General features: G+C 38.0%; 1 long non-coding RNA gene across 1 annotated transcript in view; it reads right to left on the reverse strand.

Moving 5' to 3' along the window:
* Window positions 1-3,635: 3,635 nt before the first annotated feature.
* Window positions 3,636-10,101, reverse strand: part of LOC137189436 (uncharacterized) — an 8,922-nt gene continuing 2,456 nt past the window's right edge. The window contains exons 2-4 of the long non-coding RNA XR_010929639.1: window positions 9,137-9,262; window positions 3,865-3,929; window positions 3,636-3,743 (exon numbers count right to left, since the gene is read on the reverse strand). This is a non-coding gene — a long non-coding RNA (uncharacterized lncRNA). The remainder of the gene's footprint in view (window positions 3,744-3,864; window positions 3,930-9,136; window positions 9,263-10,101) is intronic.

Consider the following 10,101-nt stretch of genomic DNA (forward strand, 5'->3'; position numbering starts at 1 on the left):
GTGACATTGATGTGAAAAACCACCATAAATGTACTGCAGGGGCCCTCCAAACTGTAACATTTCAAATTGTACCAAAAGCAGCTTCTTATTGATTCATTAGTTGTTTCTTACTCTCATATCACAATATTATTTCTTTTAAACCTACAGCAGATTAACATCAGGGATGGAATATCAATTCCCCCTGTATTTCTTAGCTTTAGGTGGTGGTTTCAGAAAGTAATTGTCTAAATGTCACCACTTTGTGTTTTGGCTGGTGGATAAAAGCCCTGTTTCGTGGTAATAATTAGCTCCCCTGCGTTATGCTGATGGAGCCGGGTCCCCTTGCAGGTAACTTTCTGAAAACAACCGATTAACCTGGAACTATAAAACTGGTGGTTCTTCCGGAAGGATTTTTGCACAGGCTAGAGGGTTACAATAATCACTGGATCTCTGCATATTTCCTTTGAAGTTCAGTGAACGCACATGTCTGTCTTGCAGGGTGTTTATCTCAAGGTCCTCTGCCAACAACTGAACTTCAAGCCTCAAACAAGACAAGTATCTGCATTTGAGGAAACTTTGAAACGTGCTGTTGCTACACGTCAGCTTCTCAGAGATGTTTATGAGTCACAAAATGTAAATTTAAGTCAAGTCTCCATGAATTCCTAAGACTTAACAGCAACATGCCATTTTCATTGCAGATGTAATTTTCAGATTCATTATATCCTATATTAAGATGAATCACATCCTATTCAGTAGTTTGCACTCCTTGACTAAAGTTATATGCCTATATTTAGTCCAGACAAGAAACACAATTATGATGACTTTGAACTATAATATTGCAATTTAAAAATTAAGTAAAGGTCAGATTTAATATTTCAACCTTCACCTTTAATGATATTTCTGTAGCTTCTCTTTTACATTCATGCTATTTTGTGTAGTTAAATATACGTATTTATATCTTGGTTTTATTAGTATGGCGTGTTGAATGTCCTTCTGTCTGTGATGCTGCACAATGACCTCACCAAGGCTGTTGTTGCTATTTTAGATGTCATGTTTAACTTCATTGTATAAACAGTTTTGGTGGTCTGTGTTGTGGTAAGGCAGGCCTCGAGTTCCCACAAGGGGTCATACACAAAACATATGTATGAGCAACAGAAGCTCAGAGGCTGTAGAACAAGAAGGACTAACCCAACCGAACAAAGGTGCAGAGAAACATGCACGTCGTTCCTAATAGATTAAACAATAACATCGAGCACCAACACACCACAGAAAGCAAAAAGACAAGTCGCCTGTGCTGCTCAATACGCAATGTATTATATCCACAATTCAGCACCACAGACAGCGACAATGTTGACATGAAATGAAAGCAGACAGATGCAAAGTTATCCACATGATCTACACTGACAAAAACAACAAAAATAACAATAATGCCAGTGGTTATAAATAAATAAAATATTACTCACCAAAAACTGAAGGGCTGTCACCATTGAACCATGTCGAATAATATCTTTCCAGTCATGTGCACACAAGAAGTATTTTCTCAAAGGCCAGCTACATTAACCAGACCTAACAGCTAATTCAGCAGTGTGAGCGAACCAGGGGGCAAGGTGTGCTAAGGAGTCAACATTGGGGGGGACGAAACAGAAAAAATTCAAAATTACCCCCCCCCCCCACCACACACACACACACACACACACACTGGGGGACTACTTCATTAGTCTTAATGTTGTTGTTATTATTTATTATTATATATTATCTATTTTTTATTATTATCTTCTCCTCTCCTCTCCAGCAATCTCTTCTCCTCTCCTCTGTTCTCTTCTCTTATCCTCTCATCTCCTCTCCAGGCAACGACATAAGTATTGACTTGCCATTCTTCAAGCAAAGGATCCAAAGGCACTTATCATTGACACCAATAAAAGACTGGCATATTCCTTCAAGGTCCAGTCTGTCCAGTTTCTCCTGATGCACTTGAGTCATGGCCACATTATTCAGCCTTGTTTGACTCATCGATGATCTACGCCATGTCTTAAGCCTCCTCAGGGCACTAAAACTCCTCCCAGCCTCTACAGAGGAGGCAGGGACGACCAGCAGACGCCTTTCTAAAGCTTCCACCTGACTGAAGAGACATCTCACCTCTGGTACCATTTCATGAATAATGCTAGCAACATCTGAGCTTGTTTGATATGTGTAATTAGCCCCAAACATGGCCAGCTGTACCTGCAGTAGTCTTGAATTCAATTCGAGATACTTGTCTACCACTTTGTCTATGTCTCCACTTAGCAGTACATTTTCAAACTGCTGCAGCTTGTGGAATCCAGCTTGATCAAACCTCTCTATGAATTGAGTATTCACTGTGTCCAAGGCGTTGTTGAATTGGGCTCTGTACAAAGACTGGGCACCTGGATAGATATGGGCTGCAGCCTGACCGGTGTAACGCTTTGTAGGTTTGTGGATATGAGGCATCTGAATAGGTTGTAGGTCCAACCATTGGCCTTAGTTGAAGTGTCAGATGAGCTGCATGATGCCATTTCTTCAACATCTGTCAGCACTGGCTCATACTGGCTGGGAACTGAGCGGATGGCAGGGGTGCTAACAGTCCACCTGGTGGGATAGAGAGGTTTCAATGATGTGAAACCATGCTCTCATTTTGCAGTTTCCTGGAAAACCACCTTGAACTTCCCAGACTGATTAAAGAAGCCCCCTAATTCATGCACCAGACCAAATTAAATCTCTTACTAGTGGAGAGGCTACACAGGCATCCTGCAGCCTGCATCAATACATAACCAGTGATTGTTCTTTCCTTAAAATGGCTTGCACCTCCTGCAATTATCCAGCCATGTTTGTGGCACTGTCATAGGTTTGTCCTTGAAGTTGGAACAGAGGAAGGCCTAGATGCATCATCAAATCACATGCTATCTTGGCTATATTTTGCCATGTCATTGATGACACTTCATAGAGTCCCAGGAATTCTTCCTTTGGTTGACACCCGCTGAACTCCTGATATATCCTGGGTGTCATCAATGATAAGTGCAAACTGGACCACTGGCACTGGTGTTATTTCCAACATAATTTTTTTGATGATTGTATTGCCCATCAGCTTCAAAATTTCATATTGCATTTGGGGACTGGTGAAATCAAAGTGACCTTTCAGTCAGATGGTCAGCTCTGCATTGACCTCTGCCTTGTACTTTAGAAGCTGTCTGAAATATCTACTCTCCTTATTAACGCCTTGAAAAGCCAGACATTGCTGCACCAAGTACTTCACACCCCCAACAATCTTCATAGGATTTCTCCTCACTTGTTGCTGCTGTCTTTCAAGCTCATGTGAAAGTTGTCATGTAACAGGCTTTGGATCCTCAATCTGAGTCAACACAGCTGATTTGTGCCACTGGCTGTCTTTGTGCCCACTAAATTTATCCAGTGCTTTCTTCCAGTTTTGAAAGCCAGTCTTAACAAAAGCTGAATCTGCTTTTGATGCAAGCTCAGACTTTTGTGTTGCAAAGTATTTAACAAAATAGAAACAGAGGACCCCTTGAAGGAGGGGCTGTAATGGAGCCAAGTATAATCTTTAAACCATCTCTCCTGAAAATAGAGTGTCCTATTTGATAGGGTTTGACTAGGTACGGCATTCACATTTGGCTGATTTGGGCGAGGTCCAAGTTCCTCCCCTCCCTCACCTGTACCTTCATCTTCGACTGTCTGTCTGCTCTCTCTCTGTTGGTCATTGTCTCAAAGTCACTCTCCCTGCTTGATTGTATTATCTGAAATACACATGAGAAGCCATACTTATAGGAATATCTCAGATTAAATTAAACATTAGGATTAGACTGTTCTGATGTCATTCAGTCTTAACCATCAATATTTGTTCCTTTTCTCACTCACCTCCATGTCACCTGCTCTCCCTACCCTGCATCCTCATGCTGTCTCTCTCCCTCTCTCTCTTTACTCTGAATGCAACAGAGTGGACATAAATTATAGTTTCTTGCCATGATGTTCAGGAATGGATTACCAACCATTTCTGATCTAAATTGCAATTATAATTATATCAAGGAACACTGACTCACCTCTTGTACTACTGTATATTTCTATCATCTGACTGGTACTCATTTTCTCACTGCTCTCAACGTATTTTTCCTCTTTTCTGAGGCTGCCCAAAAAACTAATGAATGTCACTGCCACCCTTCCTCTTGCTCATGATGACACTCACTGTTAATAAAAGCTGACTATAATAAAACTACTAGCACTTTAATCAAACAAACACTAATAGTGCTATTTATCATAAGAAAGTACAGCTATACAGCATACTATATGAATATGCAATAAATGAAAGCTACTAATCTCTTCATATATTACACATGTAGCGCAACATAAATGATTGACACTTTACTCAGACAAATGGCCTTTCTGACAAATATCTGCACACCAAATAGCTACGATTAAAGGACAGAGTCTCCATCTTAAATACCCATAGTTTACAAGACCACATGACATGACCACACACTAGGTGTAGATTGCTGTTATTAAGTTGTAGCAAATCTAACAATATTTTACATATACATGCATTTTTTGTATAGATTTTTGTAAATACACAGAAATTTATAAATATGCTACATATATGTACAAATATATACAAAATGTACCAAAAAAGAAATATACAACACATCCTGATTGTTTGTACTCCAATAAAGGACTCCGGCTAGATAGCCGTCATATAGGCGCCTCTGTCTATTTATAAAATATATCACTTATATTGACATAGGGAAAAAAATGCAACACCATATGTACAACAGAACATTCCAAAAAGATGATATAACATACAGAGAGGCAATATTATTGTTCGAGAGATGACACATAGGATATGTATTCACAAAAATGGTCTAATGTCAAAGTCCTCATTAAAGCCTTTAAGGGCCAAAGTGCCCAGTGTATGTATCCAGAACAGTTCGCATTTTAGGAGCATAGAGTTAGTATTTCCCCCCTCTGCGTGGGTGTTTTCAAGATTCAATCTCTACATATGTGAGAGTGGAAGTGTTGTGTTTGGCCTTGGAAAAATGTACAGCCACAGGACTAGATGCTACATTATTTCTCATTGTGCTGCAGTGTTCAACAATTTGAGTTTTTAGAGGTCTGGTGGTCTTACCAACTATTTACACATCTCAAACCATCTACTAAAGTAAAGTTTAATACTATAGTGAAAGGAAATAAATTTAGGCAACACTTATATGATAAGATTACTTTAAGAAACATATTAAAATATAAGTTGAACATAACCCTTACTTCATAATATAAAAGCATTCAATGTGATTATTGTTTAATAATAAAAGAAAACTTTAAACTCAAATTCTTCAAACATTATATCTTTACATTCCTATTACTTCAGAAACATCATCCTTTCAACACAACTACTTGTCTAATTTAACTATTAAAATATTATTGTCTATGAGGTTAATAGATCACAAGTTAAACACTTGAGTGGTTTTAAAATACAATTACATGGTTATCAAACATTCATTAACTCTTCACATAACGGAATTTAACACTTGTCAATAGAGGGCAGTATTGTTACCTGTAGTACACAAAGGTTAATAAAATCTAAGTCTTATAGCTCTTTGGTAGATAGTCATACAACTATGAAAGTTATACCATTTGTCTTGTATTTACATGACAAAGAACATGATATAAGTTTCATAATGATTGGACATTTAATTTACATGAATTTCAGGTTTGCCTCAGGTTTGCAGGGAGGCTTCACAAAGTCCTCTGGAATGTGGGTTAGTTTTATGGCTTTGGTGATAAGAGTCTGTGTTCCTTCTAAGGTGGGAGTTATTTTTTCTGCTCCAAGTGGCCTTTAGGGTCAGTTCGTGCTTTCAGTTCGTGTCATAATTCAACTTATTGAAATGGTTTCTTAGGAGGTCTTTCTGAGTCTGTTTAGCATCACTGATTAACCCCCACTTAGAGGGTTACAAAGGTCAGTTCTGCAGGCCGAGGGTCTGCTCTTACCAATTTAGGAATCCAGGGAGTCTGTCTCTTATTTTCCTTAAGAATCAAAGATTAGTTAACAGAATTAAAGAACAAGCAGTTGTCCTCCTACATGTATGACATTAGGAGTAGAACATGAAATAACACCTTTGACGTTGTATTTTCTTCCTGTGTAAGGGTAGTTGAATGTGTAGGAGAACCTGAGTCCCTCCTTTTCTTCTGCTAATTTGTGTGAAAGCCCAAAGAAGGTCTTGGCTCAATCAACAATAACCTCTATCCTCAAGAATATGGATGTATATTCAACTTCAGTTCGGAAATTCCTTCGAAGGTAAACTCAGAGTCCTTCTTCAACATTAGTTGACATTAGAGTCAGTTTTGACTCTTCTCAGGATAATCTCCTCCCATTCTAACTCCAGAGACTCTCCCAATGGTGTTAGGAAAGGGAGATTTATGACACAGACTAAAAGAATAGTTACATTCTTCATCAACTCCTCAAGTCTCAGAAAATACTGGATTGAAGGACTTTTCCTTGAAAAAAAGACTGTTTACAATTTAACCTCATCAGTTTGTTTTAATGAGTTGGGACAACTCATTCCAAATTCTCTTTCTCTCCTTCTAACCATGCCTGCACACACAAACACACACACACACACACACACACACACACACCACACACACACACACACACACACACACACACACACTTATTCTTCCCCTTTTGTTTTTCACTCTGGTGTGACTCCAGATAAGAACATTTGCCAGACACCAGTCGTAAATTAAAGGAAGGCTTTGCTTGAGTTTCCTGTGCTTTTTAAGCCAAAGTTTGATTCAATGTTCATTAAGGTTATAACCATCTTGTAACCTATATATTATTGGTCACAAAGTAATGCCGAATTCTGGATTTTTGGTGATAAAATATAGCTAAGATACTCATGTTTAGATTAAATACCATATATTACATGTACAAACATTGACACCCAGTAGTCAATTTTAGTAAAGCTTTGAACACTGAAGAGAGGCCTCTACAATAAAGTACAATACTTTCTGGTTATGTTATTCGCTAAATTGCTGTTAAACTCTATATGATATACTTTGATAAGTGAAGAATTAACATTAGTAGTTATATAATAGAATTTAGGATTAGAAGTAGATTTGTTAAACATCTATAGTATGTTTTCATTGTACTGATTGCTGATTAATCTTTTTGTATAAGACCATTTTAATAGAAGTATAGTCAACAAAAACTGCATTTTAATTTCGTTGTGTAACCTAACCAAGTTGTTCAACTCAGGGTATTGGGATAGTGATTATGTTATAGATGTGTGTGTGTCTGAATATTTGAGTGATATATTGAACTATGCAATTCATGTTTAAACGCATAATATGTAATTTCAGCCGCTAGGGGTCTCTCAATCAAAACAATAACAAGGCAGAATGTGATGAGGCAGAGTGGAGGGGCTGTAAGCTGAGCTGCTGCTAACTTTTACCCAGCTTGTTTCTCTGATAATTTTAGATCCAGACACCCGATTACTAAAATCCTTCATCCAGTTAAAATATAGTTAGAAATTACCAAAATCTAAAAAGTTTATCATAAAAATGTGGCTTAAAACTGAATAAAAGTCAATTTATAACAGTTTCTGTTGAACAACCACAACGTTGACGTATTATCCTGTGGGTGTATACTCTTTGGTAGACGCAATTGTAGCGAACAAACACAATGCCAAAGCATGTATCTTGTGTGCATATATTCTTTGGTAGAGGGGTATAATGCCATTGACAGGCAACCAAATGAAACAGACCATTACCTTGATTAAAATTACAGATTTCTCTGGGTTTGAAAATTGTTGGAAACATTTGGGATAATGTAAGTACACGACTCAACAAAATCTATAACATGGGTCTAGTTGTTTTTAGATATTTTAATGAGGAATAGTTACATATTATAGCTTTAAATGTGAATGACCATGGTGAAACAGGGAAGCTTTGATTTAAACTTAATCTCGAGTAATCAACTCAGGGGAGATCACGTGTTTTCTCTCAGACAAAGAATTTTCTTGTTTTGCGTGGTAGAATGACTGTCTCCACCCAAAAACACGCCCCCACAAAGGCCAGGATAAAATAATCTGTTGGCCTACGCCCAGCTGTTTCTTCCTTTTTGTTTCTCCAAGGAAATGCACGCAGATGCATGTCACATCTCTAAGGGCTTCTGCCATCTTAACTTTCCATCCTACTTTTTTTTCTTTCGTATCACGTGATGTCCTAAGTTAACTTTCTTTTCTTTTAATCAACGTGCAGTATTGTAACTTCAGTGAAACAAAATTTATGTTGCACTTAATGTCTCTAAGTATAGTTTTGTTCAGGCCGGCAAAATTATTTTTCAAGTTATTTAGTAAGAAAGTCAGTAAGGTCAGTCAGCAGACTTCAAAGTAAAACAAGCCGCTCTTCCACAGACCACATTACACTCATTCTGGTTGATTATTCATTTATCTGTTTGCATTGATATCTCATTCACTCACTTATTAACCGTTTTAGTTGAATAAATATGCATTTATCAGTGTGTCGTTGTCTATGGCTTCAATTTAAGGCAGAGAATTACGATCCCTGTATCGTAACACACTACTTCAGACATGAGATTGATGAAAGTGTTTCTGTGTCTCCTCCCAGCACAGTTGAAAAATACAAGGGGGTAGCGCCCTTATCACAAGGTTTATATTAATAAAAGTAGTGTTCCTACAAACGAGTCAGTTTTTTGTTTGAGATGGCATTGTTGGTAATGGCCACATGTATAATTTCCAAAAGGGGCCGAGCTAAGAAAATGTGAAGGTGATGGAGGGGGAAGATCTGCCCTCATTAGCATGTTACGCAGGGGATCACTTACAGATCACTTGTGGAGTGGCCTAGTGAAAGTCCTGACCTGAATCCTATTGAGATGCTGTGGCATGACCTTAAAAAGGCAGTCCATGCTCGAAAACCCCCCAATGTGGCTGAATTACAACAATTCTGCAAAGATGAGTGGGCCAAAATTCCTCCACAGCGCTGTAAAAGACTCATCGCAAACGCTTGATTGCAGTTGTTGCTGCTAAGGATGGCCCAGCCAGTTATTAGGTTTAGGGGGCAATCTCTTTTTCACATCACTGTAAGAAGATATCGTCTAAATATGTCTTCCAATTCTCACCTGGGTAGAGATGTGCTGAATGAATGGATTCTCCTGGTGGTTGAAGTTCAGTTCTTGTTCAAAGAATCCCACATACAAGGAGGTGAAGCTTGGTGACATTTTAGATCCCATGGCCACTCCTGAGACCTGAAGGAAAAAGTTATTGCCATAAAGAAAGAAGTTTGAGATGAGAACTCCCTTAATCCAATCCAATATACACTGTGTATTTGCATTACAGTCAGGCCTTTGATCCAAGAAGGATTTAGCAGCTAGAAGGCTCCCGTCAAAGGGAATATTAGTATGTAGGAATTCAATGTCCATTGTTACTAACAGCTGAATTTCCTCAAAGTTTTGTATGGTCTTAATGACTTTAATGAAATCCATAGACTCCTTGGTATATGAAACAAGTGTTGTAGCCAGAAGTTGCAGAAAATAGTCCACAAAAGCTGAGATTTTTTTCTGTTAGTGTTCCAAGAGCTGCAATAATGGGTCTGACTTGGGGCATATCTGTAAATGGATTCTATGGATTTCATTAAAGTCATTAAGTCATTAACTCTATGCTCCTGAACTGTTCTGGATACATACACTGGGCAATTTGGCCCCAAAAGGCCTTAATGAGGACTTCGACATTAGACCCTTTTTGTGTGAACATATCCTATCTCTAAAACAGTAATATTGCCTCTCTGTATGTTATGTTATCTTCTTGGAGTGTTCTGTTTTACATATGGTGTTGCATTTTTTCCCCCTATTTCAATATAATAGATTTTATAAATAGACAGAAGAACCTCTAATAGGTAGTATATATGATGGCTATCTAGCCTGAGTCCTTTATTGGAGTACAAACCATTGGGGGTATTTAAAAAAATCTGTAAAAATTAATGTATATGTAAATATGTAAAATGTTGTTAGGTTTGCTACAACTTTATTGATGGCAATCTGAACTATGGGAATACATGGTGACTCTCTGTATGTATCAGAGGCAGTCT

The sequence above is a fragment of the Thunnus thynnus genome, chromosome 1, assembly GCF_963924715.1.
Source record: "Thunnus thynnus chromosome 1, fThuThy2.1, whole genome shotgun sequence".
Lineage (NCBI taxonomy): Eukaryota > Metazoa > Chordata > Actinopteri > Scombriformes > Scombridae > Thunnus > Thunnus thynnus.